The 17,269-nt window shown below is 39.3% G+C and overlaps 1 protein-coding gene across 2 annotated transcripts in view; it reads left to right on the top strand.

Moving 5' to 3' along the window:
* Window positions 1-11,040: 11,040 nt before the first annotated feature.
* LOC123756743 (rho GTPase-activating protein 18) overlaps window positions 11,041-17,269 on the top strand; it is a 169,081-nt gene continuing 162,852 nt past the window's right edge. The window contains exon 1 of one of the 2 annotated variants that reach the window (XM_045740037.2): window positions 11,041-11,570. The gene's annotated coding sequence lies outside the window, so the exon portion shown is untranslated. The other variant, XM_045740038.2, reaches the window with a different exon arrangement.

The raw sequence follows: 17,269 nt of genomic DNA, 5'->3' as shown, positions 1-17,269 counted from the left end.
TATACCTACTAATCTCTCTCATCTCATTTTTTTCTTGCAATGTATCTGTTATCATTTTATTAATTCCTCTAGAATTTACCTACTTAAAATTATCTGTTAGATTAAGGACCTGCCCAAAATGCTGCGTGTACTAGTGGCTTTACAAGAATGTAATTACCATGCTATGTATCCTCAAAAACCCAATGTACCTTCTTGTATATAAATATAATAATATAAATCCTACCTTACTGACAGGCTCCAATGTGTTTCTGTGAATAATACAATTTTGCCCACCCTACCCATCAACATTGGTGTTCCCCAGGGCAGCATACTTGGCCCTCTCCTCTTTCTCATCTACATTAATGACCTTCCAAATGCCTCCCAACACCTCAAACCAATCCTATTTGCTGACGACACAACCTTCATTTACTCCAGTCCTGATCCCCTTGCTCTAAATGCCACAGTAAATACTGAGCTAAATAAAGTCCATCTGTGGCTAACTGCCAACAAACTCACCCTTAACATTGACAAAACTTTCCATATTCTGTTTGGCAATAAATCCTCTAATCAAATAAATCTCAAAATAAACAATACCCAAATTTGTAACAAATTAGATGGCAAATTCCTTGGCATTCTCATTGACCACAAGCTGAATTTCCAGGGACACATTCTAAACATATAAAAAAAAGTTTCAAAAACTGTGGGCATTCTTTCTAAGATCAGATATTATGTACCACGCCCTGCCCTGGTGACTCTCTATTACTCCCTTATCTATCCATATCTCAACTATGGTATTTGTGCTTGGGGCTCTACTACCCAAAATCACTTACGTCCTCTAATTACTCAACACAAAGCTGCTATTAGGACAATATCCAATTCTGGCCCCAGACATCACTCGGTACCCCTATTCAAATCCCTGAATATGTTAGACATTAAGTCACTGCACATTCTCTCATGTGTACTATACATATACAAAACGCTAAATTGTAATGCCAATCCTGATCTCAAAAGCTTCATAGAAGGTTGTAACAGAACCCATGAGCACCACACCAGAAATAAATACAGTTTTGATATTCCTAGAGTACGACTTAATCAAACCAGAAATGCTCTACAAATCAAGGGGCCCAGGATGTGGAATGACCTTCCCAACCATGTTAAAGACAGTACCTCTCTCAACCAGTTTAAGTTAAAAACGAAGCTATACCTAATAAATTCCCTGTAACCTACCTTACCTCTCTATTGTCAACCCATGTATGTTTTTTTTTTTTTTTTTTTTTTTTTTTTTTTTTTTTTTTTTTTTTTTTTTTTTTTTTTTTTTTTACAAATCAACGCTGTTTTAATGTAATTTTCTGTAATAATTTGTAATTGTATTTGTGCTGTTTTTTCAACAATGTTCCCCCCTCTTTTACCTCTATTTTTATTTGTACTCAACGCATTTTTTTCTTTTTTACCCATTAGTTTTAAGCTTTAGTCAGTAGTGTTTTTTCCTGCCCGAAACGCTTTGCGTAATAGTGGCTTTAGGCATTGTATGTACTAGCTCTTATCTATAAAGCCAACAAACTTTGTAAAATCTCTTTATGTATGTACCTTTGCCTAAATAAAAATTATTATTATTATTATTATTATTATTATTATTATAAATAAAAGGACCCTTACTCGACCAAGTACTCTCTGGGCTTGCACACATTGTTCCTGTATTGCTAAACTCAAACTGATAATTATTAAGCCATCAACATCAAAGTAGTGACATTGCACGTCACCACTTTGACGTGGTAACTTGCCATTGCACGTAATTAAAGTTAAAGTAAAGTAAAAGTCCACAACTGTACTATGTTTTGTATGTTTTTTTTAATATACGATCAATTATTATTAGTCAATACCCTTAATAGATTTGTTAATGGATATATAGCACTGACAACTGTATAGATAATTATTTAGCTAATGACAAACAAGTACATCAAAGGAGCTTTTAATACAACAAGCAATTGCAATTTTAGTGAAGCTTGCATGTATGGGATCTTGTATGAGATTACTCAGGATCTTGTGCCAACATCAGAAAAGGGCAACAGTAATCAAAGGATCTCTGTAGTACAGTTGGGTTCTTTCTCGACTCAGTCGGGAGTCCTGGGTTCGAATCTCGTGCAGGGTAGAAATGACTCGGCATGTTTCCTTTCATCTAATGCTTCTGTATACCTAACAGTAAACAGGTACTTGGGAGTTAGTTAACTGTTGTGAGTTGCATCCTGTGAAATGGTAGAATACTAGAATGGACAAAGCAAAGGTTAAATGGTCGTTCAAAATGGAAATGAATCTGACTGGAGAAATTTGATGAGTGGAGTACCGCAAGCTTCCATCTTGGGGCCAATCCATTTTTGTCATAAACATCAATGACATATATGGGAATATTGCAATCCACACCATCAAATTTGCACAAGACACTAAGATCTCCAGAAATCTGATAAATCTGATAAAGATCTCTGATAAAGTAAGAAGCGAAAATTATATCCAGACTTTACAAAGAGATGAACATGAACTTCTCAAATAGTCGGAAGACTGGCAAATGATTTTTGATATGGAAAATTCAGCACCTTACATGTGCTGCATTTTCCGTCTGGCCAGAAAATTTTCGGGGGGTTATGGGCCGCCTCCGTCTGGTCGCCCCCCAGGCCAGACGGGGGCGGCCCCAGTGCTACAAATCGGCATCTATGGCGCCCCTTAACCCCCCCTTCCCTGCAATTTTCATAAAGTCAAATCTGAAATAGAGATTGTGTTTACCGTAGATATATTTAGCAGTGTCAGTGGTTCGAAATATTACATTTTCCGAGAAAGAAAGTGGGGGAGGGGGAGGCGAAAAATGTTTGAATAGAGGGAAGGGGGAGAAAGGTGAAGAACGGAGATTAGAAAAGAGGGTGGAGAGTTAAGGAGAGGGGGATTTGAAAGTTGAGAGAGAGGAAAAACCTAGGTGCACCCAGGTACCCTATCTTTGCATAATATAAAATCATAATAACAACATGTAATCATATAATGATTAGTATATGATTATGGACTAATCACATGGAAACAATGAAAACCCGAGTCGTGCTAAATTAGAATAAATCTGACTGGAGAAATGTGGTAAGTGGGGTACTTTTGTCATTATACATCAATGACAGAAAATATTACTCACCACATAATCAAATTTGCAGATGACACTAAGACTTATGGTAAAGTGGGAAGTGAAAATGAGATTGAGACTTTACAAAGAGATCTACATGAACTCCACAAATGGTCATAAGAACGGCAAATTCGTTTTAATATCGATAAATGCAAGACCTTGCATGTGGGGCATAACAATCCAAGTCACAACTAGCAAATTAACAGAATTCATTATTCATCATCAACCTTGCAGCAGATTGTCGGATAAAAGGACCTTACCTTGAGGTGCTTCCGGGGCTTAGCGTCCCCGCGGCCCGGTCGTCGACCAGTGGCTCTTTATTTTAGTCTAATTTCTTAATAAAAAGATACTTTTTCAGATTAAAATTATGTTTTTTCGTGTTGTACATTCAGCACCAACATTATAATGAGTAAATATATCATATTTATTCATTACTAACGTATTGCCAGGAAGCTTAGTGAAGCTTGTGTAGCTTGTGGTAGCATGCGGTAATTAGACGGACCGCTGATAGCTGACACTGTTGAGTACTCGCTGCGTTCCTCGCTAAGCTGTATTTCAGCCCTCAAACCACCTCCAAATGATGGAGAACACGACCTACAGGCAGCTAAGTACATGGAGTCCAAGCATGTCATAACACATCCAAAGTAACCAACCCAATCAACTCATTCCATCTCAAAAAAATTCAAAACAATCCTCTCCGGCTGTGAGTACCAGTGCATGCTGCCCGCCTCCGTGCTGCCGTGCTGCCTGTGACGGTAATAAAAGAACGCGTTAAATGTAATATATATGTATGTTTGAACAATATGCTGGAAGGTATGGGTTATGAGTCAATATGTCCAAAGCTCACATGTTCTCAAAGCTCAAAGCTCACGGGGGTCCATCTAATTACCCTAAGCTTCCTGGCATTACGTTAGTAATGAATAAATATGATATATTTACTCATTATAATGTTGGTGCTGAATATAGAACATGGAAAACATTTTTACTCTTAAAAAGTATCATTTCATAGCGAAATTCGATGAAAATAAGCTGCTGGTGACGCCAAAGCAAGTCGACGGTCCAAGCTACGATGTTTGTTTTAGATTCAACTACTTAGAACGTAAGTTCCAAAGTAGCACGGGCTATGGTGAGCCCGTAGTGGACTTACCTGGCACAAGAGCGGGGCTGTAACTCGGAAGCGACTTATCCAAGACACATTGTTGCCTAAAGAGTATTTGCTGGCATATCAGCCTCCTGCACCTACCTAACCTATCCAAACAACCTAACCTAACTAAACCCAGCCTATCAAAACTTAAACCTATACAAACTACTACGAAGAACAGAAAATCAGGGCGAGAGCTCATCATTTTTTTATTACATGTGGTTACTAGTGTTTTTTTTATACTTGTATGATTTTCTATACAGAGAAGCTTACGTCACACTACCCCTGATGTGGCGGCTCTGCTGGGAATGTATGAATAAGCAGCCAGCAGCTCAGTACTAATGAGAAAATCTTTAGGAACCGTGATAAGGATTTGAACCTATACGCTGGGTATTTCCAGTAATAATATTTTGATGTTGGTAGAGGACGCACTGGTTTCGGTGAGCAGCTTATCATTACAAATCACTTTTTATTGAGTGATTTTTTCATTAAGTAAAAGTTTCAATGAATTTTTATTTATATTAATATGTTTATTTCAGCCAATTGATCTATGAGTTGACATACTTATTGATTCGAACAGTTAAATATATAAAACAAATTGAGACGGCAAATCATTTACAGGATTCTTATAGCGCAGTGGTGCACTTCCTCTCAAACCAAGGGTTCCAAGTTTGATTCTCAGGCAGGACAGAGACGGTTAGCCACGAGTATATAAATAAATAAATCCACAAGGGCCGTGACGAGGATTCGAACTTACGTCCAGGATGATCCCTGATGCGCCTTAATCGTTTGATCCACGACATGGTACAGTATAAGAATTGCAACCGGGATTGCTATGCTGCTCTCACACGGATCCCGCAGTCTGTCCGAGACACAAACCGGGGTTTTACACAATTTCCCCCATGCACTCTGGCTCTGTCAACAAGCTGTTCTACCTCTTTGTACCTTACTCCAATACACACAGAAATCACAATAGCTTGATATATCAAAAGTGTATACGGTTGGGCACGTTTACTTTCACCTGACATATGGCTCTTCACATGTTAGTAATAGATCACCGGGAGTTACACAACTTGTAGATTGCATCCAAGGGAAGGTCAGTCATTGACCGCGATAAGCCTAACAGGCTTCCTGTCCTCGATTATATGGGAAACCATAACCATTAGCTAGATAGATAGGACCGTGTGCGTGTTTTGTGATTATTTATGCTTGAAGTTAAATGAAGAGGTAACCTTGGAAACATGTGCTAAGAATTTTGGCATAATTCATAGTATTATGAATTATGCCTAAATTCATAAAACTATGAAGAAATTACTATAACCATATTACGAGCTGCACCATGATAATTGTATATATGCACTGCAGACCGTGTGTGAATGCAGGTAGAAGAGATTAGCGACAAACAGCCGCTGTCATCAGGTCATATATAATCACTAGAAGTCAGCTTTGCAAACGAACCCACCTGAGCAATGCAGCCTGTTAATGAGGTCAAATTTATATTCTAAATGAAGAAAGGTAGACCAAGTGTAACTGGACGTGTCTCGTGTTCATACGTGGGTTATAATAATGAATAGATTAGTACCGTCGGGAGTTGAGGCACAGCATAGTTACGGTGTGTAGGCCATAGATGACCATCTGAGAGGCCCAGAGTTACAACTATTTACTCTAGAACCATGTTTTCAGCTGTATATTTCTTTGATATTTAGGCCTGAATCATACCGATGGTTACTGCAAGAAAGTTAAACATATTTTTAATGTATTTTTTGTTTCAGTGAATGAAATGTTATTATCCACGAAATGGTGGTTTGCAACAATATATATTGTGACGATAATCTCTTTCAAGAGAGATTGAGCCTGCTCTTCCCTCCAAAGTACGTCCCATTAACAAATAATATAGAAGATATATCCAACAAGTATCACCAAAACCTTTTGCCCAGAGAGCAAAACGTATCCAGCCCACCTGCTCGCCTCCGCCACCGTTAACCGGCAAACTGCTTGTCCATCGCCTGCCTGTCGCTGATTGGCTGGTGCCCAGTCGCACCTGCCCCACCACCCTCCTCCACAAGTTGATGTCTGGGCTACAGCGACCTAGAGAAGGCAGAATATCTCAGTGCTCCACACAGTTGACACGTCTCATTGGTAGACTAAGCCTTGGCTTACGTGTACTAAGGGAGGTGGCAGCTCGAAGCCAATATTCCTGCACTATTATTTACTTTGCTATTATTCACTTGTCTTAACGTAACTTTTCATTTGCCAGTGATTATTCTTATTATTTTGTTTGTTGATTTGTCTGTTACATTTTTATACTCAATTTTATTCATGTCTTGCTTTTCTAACGTAATTAAAATCTCATTGTTAAATTTACTTGTGTTTTGTGTCTTCCCATTACCTTACCACAGACGAAAGTTCCAGCTTTTCTCTTTTTTTTTCTTTATGTGACGAGGCCATGCCCCTAGCTTTTGAAACAGCCGAACACCAACGCGTTACCGTCACAATATATATATATATATATATATATATATATATATATATATATATGTCGTACCTAGTAGCCAGAACTCACTTCTATGCCTACTATGCAAGGCCCAATTTGCCTAATAAGCCAAGTTTTCATGAATTAATATATTTTCTTTATTTTTTTTCTTATGAAATGATAAAGCTACCCATTTCGTTATGTATGAGGTCAATATTTTTTTATTGGAGTTAAAATTATCGTAGATATATGACCGAACCTAACCAACCCTACCTAACCTAACCTAACCTATCTTTATAGGTTAGGTTAGGTAGCTGAAAAGGTTAGGTTAGGTTAGGTTAGGTAGGTTAGGTAGTCGAAAAACAATTAATTCATGAACTTGGCTTATTAGGCAAATCGGGCCTTGCATAGTAGTCATAGAAGTGCGTTCTGGCTACTAGGTACGACATATATATATATATATATATAATATATATTGGTAGCAGTCTTTCTTGTAAACATAAGTTGTTGAATATGACCGAAAAAGTAAGATTAATAATTCTAACACGAATTTTCTCTTTCTTATGTTTTTCTTCACTGTCGGTGGTAATGGAAATATCAATTCTCCAAAATTCATTTTTATTTATGGTCTGACGCCTGAACGCGTTTCGTAATGACTTATTACATTTTCATAGACTTAATTTACACATAAATTCGTCGTACTTATACTCTATTGGTGAGGGTGATATGGTACAAAAGTTTTGGGTGAGGTGAACAAACTTGTGACAAACACAAGACAGAACACAAAACAATGGGTATAACTTGAATATGAGAATATAAGAACGGAAGTAACTGCAGAAGGCCTATTGGCCCATACTTCCTCTTGCTGCTTCCATATTGGTTCTGGGTCTTGATGTGGGTAGAATATAGTTGTGCATTAATGCACAACTTGAAGTGGGTAGAATATAGTTGTGCATTAATCGAAACAATACCTATTCATGGAGTCGTGAAATTTGATGTAGGGCACCGTAGGTTTACCTGTGCAACTTGAAAAAAATAGAAAAACATTTAGATGGGCCAAAAATGCGCAGACATTGGCATATCACTAGAGGGAACAAGTGCTAGACAAGGGTGAGGCTGCGTTCGCAAGGTTCACCCAGTCATTTAATTGTTAGATTTGACTTACCGAGTAGGCTTCATTATCCTCTGAGTCATGCTTGGTGTTTAACGACTGCCTGCCTGCCTAACATGAATAACCCAACCAGATCTGACCTAATACTATACAGCGCATTCGCCCTGAAAATATCTCCCTAAGGTTAAATCAACTCTATAGCACCAATTAAGTTGGACAACTATGAATATGAACGTATTTACGCACATTGTAAAATCTGTAGTAATTATACGACTTGCTGAATTTAATTAAGGCCTAAAATATGTGTTAAACAAATAACATATATTTGTTAGCTTTTATGTTACGGAAAATTAAGATTGCTTGGTTGTTTTTTTTAATAAAATTGTCATGCAGCTTTCTGTGTGTTCGTATAATAAGCGAAGAACAATCAAGATGTTTGGGGGTGCGTTTTGTCAAGGTATATGTTAAGAAAGGTCACATCATTGTTAAGGTGTCACTGTGTCCTTCATGGAGTCTAGTGCATGCGTGCCACATCTCCACACTTCAGTTCGTTCTTTAAATATAAAACGAGAAAACTTAGAAGACATTAAGGGCCTTTGGAGTGAAGTCTTAATGGCACAGGGACCGGCAGTTGTCTGGGGCAACTGGTTCAGTGAGCGCACACCCTTGAAATTGCAAACAATAACACGGTTAATGTTTGGTTAGTGTTGCAGTGTGAACACAAGTGGCTTTCATCGCCTCGTGTAATAATTTCTCCTTGCCAGTCTACTGTGGATATTAGTTACCTGCGTATTTAACATCACTCGTGTTTCTGTACGGCTGTTGCTTTTTGTTTTTCTGCCGTTGTGTTGCATCACGCGTGTATATATAATTATTATGGCTTCTTATAACCGGAGAGCTGACGACCTGACAGCCTGTACGACGTTTGGTCCCCCTGCTTCGAATTTGCTTGTACATTCCGGAATATATGTTTGTTTTCTTTTGCTGTTGTGTTTATCCATTGTAGGAAATGAAACTATAACGTGTGAATGTATTTATACCCTGATAAATATTTTTGTAATCAGTAGTATAAGTATTTTGTCCACTACAGTGGACAAAAGAGCCTTTGGAGTTGCTGCAATTTGCCAATTGCAGCAAGTGTGTATAGCCACACTGCGGTGAATGTATTTTTACACTATGATAAGTGTATTTATACATCACTAGGAATATATATTAATGTTTTTTTCACTCCGCACACTCTGACATACTTATTTAAACACTGGTGAATACATGTATTTCTTCGAGCGCGAGTTCCAAGGTCATGGGTGTCAAGCTGTTACATCTTTATACTCACGATATAGTCCCGAGTAGCATAAATGTCAAATGTTTTCTTTAAACTATGTTCACGTTTTTTTTTATCCTGATAAGAGTATAGTGAAGATTGTTTCACCAGTAAGGATTTAACTCCATTAAAGGAAATACCATCATATAGGTTGATATAGTCCATGGATTACTGAGCTAGTTGGATACAAGATAACGTTACAGTGTATCCTGTGCTTTATTCCCGAAGAAAAGCAAATCCAGTAAAAATACCAAGAAAAGGACACAATAAGATTTAGCGATGTCACGTAGTACTGTACACTACTGGAAATTAAATTGGTTATAATCTGATTAACTTGACTTGGTACTGTTTTTTTTTCCAGACAAAAAAAACAACAACACGGTGGTCCCATTATTAGGTCGAGCCTCGGCCGGTGAGCATTATCGCTATCTTAAAATCTACTCACTGTTTGGTGCTTGCAGTTACAGGTAATAAGTTGTTCACTTTATATTGGTCGCTACAGTGAATTTGTATAGCCTACATTTTATATACTTGTGATTGATTATAGCCTACATTTTGTATTCTGGTGGTTGAGTATAGTTTACATTGTGTATTGTGATTGTTTATAGCCTACATTTTGTATTCTGGTGATTGTTTATAGCCTACATTTTGTATTCTGGTGAGTGTTTATAGCCTTCATTTTGTATTCTGGTGATTGTTTATAGCCTACATTTTGTATTCTGGTGATTGTTTATAGCCTACATTTTGTATTCTGGTGACGGCTATATTACAAAGAACGCTATACCACGTTTACAAGCTAAATGGGCTTTTGCCATGACGAAACAAAGATTTTTCTAGATAATTATTACAATTTTCGATTTTTGTTGAATATTTTCGAAAATATGGCCTCTGTTACTTTATGTTAATGTTATGCTATGTTAATATTACTTTAAACATGTCAGCAGAGAAATTAAATATATTAGCAAGGGGCTTATTCTACAAACAAGTGTGCTTTCTGCTTTGTAGAAAGAACTGTAACAATCAAAATAATGGCTAGAAACTTTGATTAAAACTAGTGAAAAAAGAGAACACTTTTCGAATACATTGTGTTACGACTTGCTAAGTGAATATTTCAAACGTCCAAGCACTTGGGCTGGACGTTAGAGCGGCGGTCTCGCTTCCTGCAGGTCTATGTTCAATCCCAGACCATCCAAGTGCTTGGGCTCCATTCCTTTCCCCCCCCCCTCCCCTCCCCCGTCCCTTCCCAAATCTTTATCGACTCCTTCGAAGTGCTTTTTTTTGGCAGGGATATTCCTGCGCGGGCCCTAAGCCCTCTGGCTGGCCCACTAAGGATTCAAAGTGCTATATAGGCGTAATAGCTTGGCCGCTTTCCGCTTTAATAATGATGAATATTTCTAACAAGTGTACTATGATGAGAGTGAGCATTGTAATGCTAATTATTGCGTCTGTGAGTATCACTTTCCATCTTACAGGAAGATGACCACCACCAGCGTGTAAGAAACGTTCATAGAAACGTGCCCCGGCTAAATGAACACAAGAAAAAGTACCGTGAGTAAAAGGAGGAGAAAAAGTTACACGAAGAAAGCAGTGATGTGCGTCGCCCTGGCTGCGGGGCCTCTGGCCATCGGCTCTGGCTAGTTTCACCTCACCCGGTACCTCACACTTCATACCTTCTTCAACCCTCTTCCTTCCTCGTAGATTCAATTTTTTTGACTTGCAAGATGAACTGTGCTGCTTTTCGTGGTTCTTCTAGGTAGCTCTGTTTCTAAATAATGTATCAATGAGCGGAAAAGTGAGGCGAAATATACCTTTTACTTAAGAAATCAACAATTGGTAACTGTTTCTCACCTGAGTTACCTCCGCCGAAGAATTTCATTCAGTGCACCGCATAGACGTCTAGCGGGAGGGTGTGCCGCTTCTTCTCGTCGTCTAGGAAATACTTCTCTATTGTAAACTGTGTTACAGAAACGGATTATTTATTGTGATTGATGCAATATAGTTGATCCCTTAAGGTACGACATCTATGGTGTTCTTACACATTCAAATGGAATGATAGGCAGTGGAGAGTCAGGTGTGTGTGATCGTGTCAAAGAAACGCGTGGAAAAAAAAAACACTTCAAGAGTTCCTCCTTGGAAAATATCTCCTGGATGGCTTACCCCTACGTTGATGTCTGCAGGAAGGCGTGTGTAAGATTATCTCGTACTAAAAGATCCCAATAATAAGCTCCTACAGAGCTATGTTGTAAGCTCGAAATAGAATAAAAAACTAACATTTGTGCACACATGGATTTTGGATTACCAGAGCTAGTCAGAAGAAGCAACCGACTGAGTTACAGTCTTATCTGCCAGCAGTTATCGGGAGCGTCACTACTTATCTTCGCCGATAACAAGGTGAGTGAAATTGTACTGGCGTGGTCGCAGGTGGTGGCACTCTGTGCGTATTGCCCAGTGCTTGCGAGTGACCTTGTGTGCGTATTGGCCAGTGCTTGTGAGTAATCTTGCGTTCGTGGGCTGGACTGAGAGACGCTGACAAGACGAGGGAGGGTCAAGGAACAACGTTACCGCCTCCGCTTGAAGGACCTGGAATAATACTGGCGATTGAACCCACACAACACGAGGTAAGACTGCTGATGAAACGAGTAGGAAACTTTGTGTTAAACTAGGTTTGGTTCCCGGAGAAGGTAATAATTACTGGTGTTCTCGGGCGGAGCAGAAGATATTATGTTTGGAACAATGAACAATAATACGCTCCAGTGGGCGAGGCTACCTTTTAAGTGCTTCCAAAATACGACGACGTCCTGTTGAACTGGTTATTATTTTTTATAAAAGATTTTGCATAAAAGATTGTGAATATTTAATACTAGTTGTTTATTTACGAAAAATAAAAATAATCCTTATTACCTTACTTTACTAGAAATAAGAGTAAATAGACGACAAACGAGATTGGGCGGGACATATTTCCGTCTGCCCAAAAAAAAAAATGGTGTCGAGAGTTTCATGGCCAGAATGTAAAAACCCGGTAAACAGTAGTAGTGAGAATTGTTTGTCCTAATGAACAAGCATATATTCATTTACGAAGGAACTGTGAAATTGGCTGGGATTTATAGCCCATTTTGACAGGCCTTGTTATGCAACCCGTCCTCCTGATAGAACGTCGCATTTTGACGTATACTCTACCGAAAAACCTCGCGAAATTGACAATGCCCCGTTTTCTGTTTTGGGTCCTCTGGTAGGTTAGGACAAGGACACAGTACGACAATTTCTTGACGCTGGGAAACGTTAAGAGGACGAGCTGCGTTATGAGACTGTTCGTCTGTAGAGCTTTACTAGAGTGCGGAAACAATATGAACAGGTCCTAACTTACACCACGTGCACAAAAGTGGATCAGTGCTTGCCTATGGTAGCTGCTAGGTGGCACGAGGAAGTGTGTATGTGTTCGATTTCCTTCATTCAAGTTTAAGATGCAAGTCCCATGCTCTGGAGAACTGCATGGGTGTGCGAGACAGGTGTTGGGTAACCCGGCGGTGATCTAATAAGGAGAGTCGTCACGAGATCGCCGTGGAGTGGGTACTAGGCGCGTGCTGCCTCATCCTGCCACTACCCCACACGGATGTGTTTTTAAGAGGTGTAAAAGATCCAGGCGGCTGAGGTCGACGTGTTGAATAGTCTGATATTATGATTGTCACGTCACCTTTATTACCATTCTACCAAATAGTCTCGTTCTGTCATAGTGATTCTTATATTGCTCTTATCAGGCGCATGACATGAGGAAATGAATATAAAATTAATTCAAATTTATGTGGAATTGCGTATAATAATTTCGAATCTTGCCGTTATATAAAATCTAAAGGGTCTCTCGCTCCTCCTCCACCCCCTTTGCCTTTCCCATCTCTTTGCTCTCCCAATCTCCCCCCCCCCTCCCACCACTTGGACTGGAAGGTAGAGCGACGGTCTCGCTTCATGCAGGTCGGTGTTCAATCCCAGACCAAGTGGGTAGGCACCATTCCTTTCGCCCGTCCCATCCCATATCACTTATTCTGACCCCTTCCAAGTGCTATATAGTCGTAATGGCTTGACGCTTTCCCTTGATAATACCCTCCCCTCACAATCCCTATCCCAATCACTCCCCTCCCAATCTCATCTCACCCCCTCCTAATTCTCTGCTCTCTCATCTCTCTCCACCCCAACATCCCTCCCCCTTCTCTCCTTATCACTCCTCACCTATCCACCTTTTTCATCCTCCCTCTTCTCAACATTCCTTCCCCTCGCTTCTTCCCAATCTTCAAACGTCCCACTCCCTCATCCTCTCGGGAAAACTCTGCCCATCCTCCTGTTTAGTTGTGATACTTACAATAACGATAAGGACCATAGTACATATATGACGCAATGGACAATTAGAAAGTAACAGTCCATTTGTGTACGTTCCGCCCATAATTGCTTTAAGTACTCTAATTTTTCAATGACAGGTTGCTAATACTTTCATACTGAACTATTATGACCATACAAATCTTACTATATATCCCCAATTAAATAACCGTAGACTAAACTACCCAAATTACAATGAACTGTACTACATCGTTCTGGCTGCGTCTGTGGCAGTCACCTTATATCCATGAATGGGTTGGCTCATTACTGTTTTCGGGGCGAGTATAAGTATGAAGTTAGGTCCAGGTTTAACAGCTACAACGCAAGGCCGTAGACGCAGGCTATCTTCGGTCCATTTTGTCCGTTTTATAAAACTTGGTAAAAAGAACATCTTTGAATTAAGAGTTTCAGGGGAAGCGAATCGCCAATTAAGCTAAAACAATTACTAATTACAAATTACGTACGCTTTCCGTTTTAGTGTTAGGCTTTAATGCAATAAATTAAATGGCGCTACATAGTCCCCCTCCCTGACTTGGTACCGTTTGAATAATTACTTACAAGAAATTAATATAGTAGGATGCAGTTACCCCAGTTTTGTGACTTTCTAACATCTTGCGAGAGGACGACCGGGCTGCATAGTAAGTCTATCAAAATAAAATAAGGAGTGTGTGATTTCCCATGGTAATGGATTTGCGCTGAGAACGGGCTCCGTAAAGCAACAGCCCCCGTCAGAGATTATCTTGTGCACGAAACATTGTTGTCATGCGGAAATTTTGATCGCCAACACAAACTCCGCAAAACCCCCAAGAATATCACTAGGCAACTCCTTCACATTTCCAGCGGTATTAATAACCATTGACACAAACCCAGCGGTATTAGTAACCACCGACGCAATCACAATGCCAACAGTATTAGTAATCACTGACACACTCACGACAGCAGCAATCACTGACATGATCAACAGTACTAATAAGCGCCCAGATAAATTAGTTATTATACCGCGCACAAGAACCTGCCGTGCTCAACACACTACACACACAAAAAACTAATTTGATGACTTCCACAATCAAAATGCAATAAACGACATACCAAATAATTTTTCATTTAACAGTGAAATAAATAAAACTGTTTAAACTATGTACAATTAATCACTATGTTTAGTAATGATGTACATAAAAGGTAACCAAAAAGTACAAAGTAAGATATCTAAGTAGTTATCAGTAACCAGTAAAGGTCCTAGTATGGTTCACAACCTCGGCAATAATAGCATTAAGAGTCAATTAGTCACGAGTTATTAAGTTCGTTAATTCAATTAACATCTAACAGCAAAGGCTGTCGCCACAACAAATTTCCGAATTACCTGCCAATCTAGGCCAGTAACGCAGACCGATCGATGACTTCTATTTATGGTATTAAAAGTTATTACCACTCATTTATTGAGCATGGTCCCGTCGATCCCCACCGGCGTCGCCTAGTGAGGTGAGAAATTTACTGGAGTGTGGTGTCTACAACCTGTCCTTAGGGAGGAAATCTGCTCGCGGGAATGGATTGAGAACGACTACATAATTACTGTTATTATCTGTTCCCTCTCCATGGCTAGGTTAGGTTTTATTATGTTTGGTTATATATTAATACTGTGTATTATTGACGTTAATATGAAATGTGGAATTCGAAAACTATTTGTTAGAATTGTTAGAAAACCAAATTCTTAAAAGAAAACGTTTTCAGCATATACTTTTTTTATTTTAAACAAACGATTTCTAATACAAAAAAGTTATAACTTGAGAATAATCTCTGTTTAGGACAAAGTTTCACTTGCCAGTTTAAATTGTAGGAGTAGATTATCCCAATAATATACTCGCTCCAAATGTTTTGTTAATATTCCTGTCAACCTTTGGAGATGAATGAGGTGAGGCGTTGCCCGGGCAACACGGTGAGGTGTTGCCCGAGCATATAAGCAGCAGAATAGCAAACATTAACCAGAGTCTACTTTCAAGTGTGGTCTAGAGCAGACACTTGCGAGATACTGTACCGACGCTCAGTGCGCTCAACTCACACCAAAGTATCACCTGTGTACTTCTGCATATTCGACCAAATATATATATAGTATCTTAGTGTCTGTGTTTATTTGTCACCATACTTTACGTAACAATAGAACCGTTACAAAATGTAGACTACTACTCAAACTCTAATATATATTGATCATCACAAATATCTAGATAACTATCCAGGTGGTTTGAGGAGTGTGGTTTCTCATGGTAATGGATTTGCGCTGAGAACGGGCTTCGTAAAGCAACAGCCCCCGTCAGATTATCTTGTGCACGAAACACTGTTATCATGCGGAAATTTTGCGTCGTAAATTAAATATATGATTGGTGATGTAATGACTGTGCATTGGGATAAGTTTAGTTGAAGGTTCACTTGTTGATTTAAGGAGTCAAGAAATTTCATATTATCCCACTAGAGCGTCCCTAGTGGTAATTATATCAGTCTGCTCACAGTTTAGACCAAAATTAAAAGGTACACATCCATACAACGGTCTCGAGTTGATCTACCAATTTTTTGAAAAAAATTTGTTCCTAAGCAGATATCTTTTTGCCGTACGTTTAGCAATGGTTTTGCTTGTTAGTGATTCATGTGTATGCTGTTGATATGCTGACGATGATCTAACTTGGAAAACACTGTTGTGGCTTGATAGTGATAGTTGGCAAGTGTGATATATTACAATAGATAGTGTAGTGATATCTGATGGGAATGAAAGTGATTGCGGTAATTTTCGTTATTGTGAGTTGCTGGGAGAAAGCAGCAGTATTAAAGTTCTCACGCTAAAGGAGTTATTATTATTAACATCTTTACTGGCATAATTAATTTACAATTTTGCCTAATCATTGTAATTCAGGTTATATTACAGTGAGGATGATGCTCCTATTCACTGTGACACAGGATTATACACACATTCTCCATTCTTTAGAGGGACAAGCAAATTTAGGATAAATTAAGATGTCTTCTAATGCACCAGATTTAGTGAAAGTTACACAGTTAATTGTACAACAGGCCAGGAGGTGTAAAATCTTTTACAGTTTCATATTCAATAATGTAGTATTCAAGTGAATGATTTAATGGTTTGTCAGAGTTCACAGGCTGAATATTCTGGTAGTATTGACTAAACCATACAAGAAATATAAAACGACGACGTTTCGGTCTGCCCTGGACCAATGTCAAGTCGATTGTGTTATATTCAGAATAGTGGTATTCTGAACCACTATTCTGGTAGTGGTTCAGCCTCACTAACTTACCAAATGTGCCTATAGCAGTAGTGGTATCCCATTGTCTAAAACAAGAAGTCACCTGGGTTTCTCTCCTAAAGGGTCACAACAGCCGCTGAAATCCAAGGTACCGCTTTACTGCAACGTGGTGCATTAGGTATAAGGAAACCTCCATAAACGTTTTTTTCCTGCCTGGAAATTGAAATCAGGACCAATCGGTTGTAAACCGACTGCGCTGACCACTGCGCAATCCTTCCTCCCGCTCTCGTCCCCTTTGCACCCTTTGCAGGCGTTCACCAAGCCTAGGCGCCATAGCCGTTATAGCCACTGTTAGGAGGAAGAGGAAGAAAGACGTGGTGGATAGGGAACTCTGGAGCAGCACGCACGGAGGCGCCAGACAAACAACTGATGGGACTCGGCCACTCCGACATGGCTGGAGGGGAAGATGTGGCTAGAAAC

The sequence above is a fragment of the Procambarus clarkii genome, chromosome 26 (genome assembly GCF_040958095.1).
Source record: "Procambarus clarkii isolate CNS0578487 chromosome 26, FALCON_Pclarkii_2.0, whole genome shotgun sequence".
NCBI lineage: Eukaryota > Metazoa > Arthropoda > Malacostraca > Decapoda > Cambaridae > Procambarus > Procambarus clarkii.
Note: the sequence above shows the minus strand (reverse complement) of the source record. Positions and strands in the feature narration are given on the sequence as shown.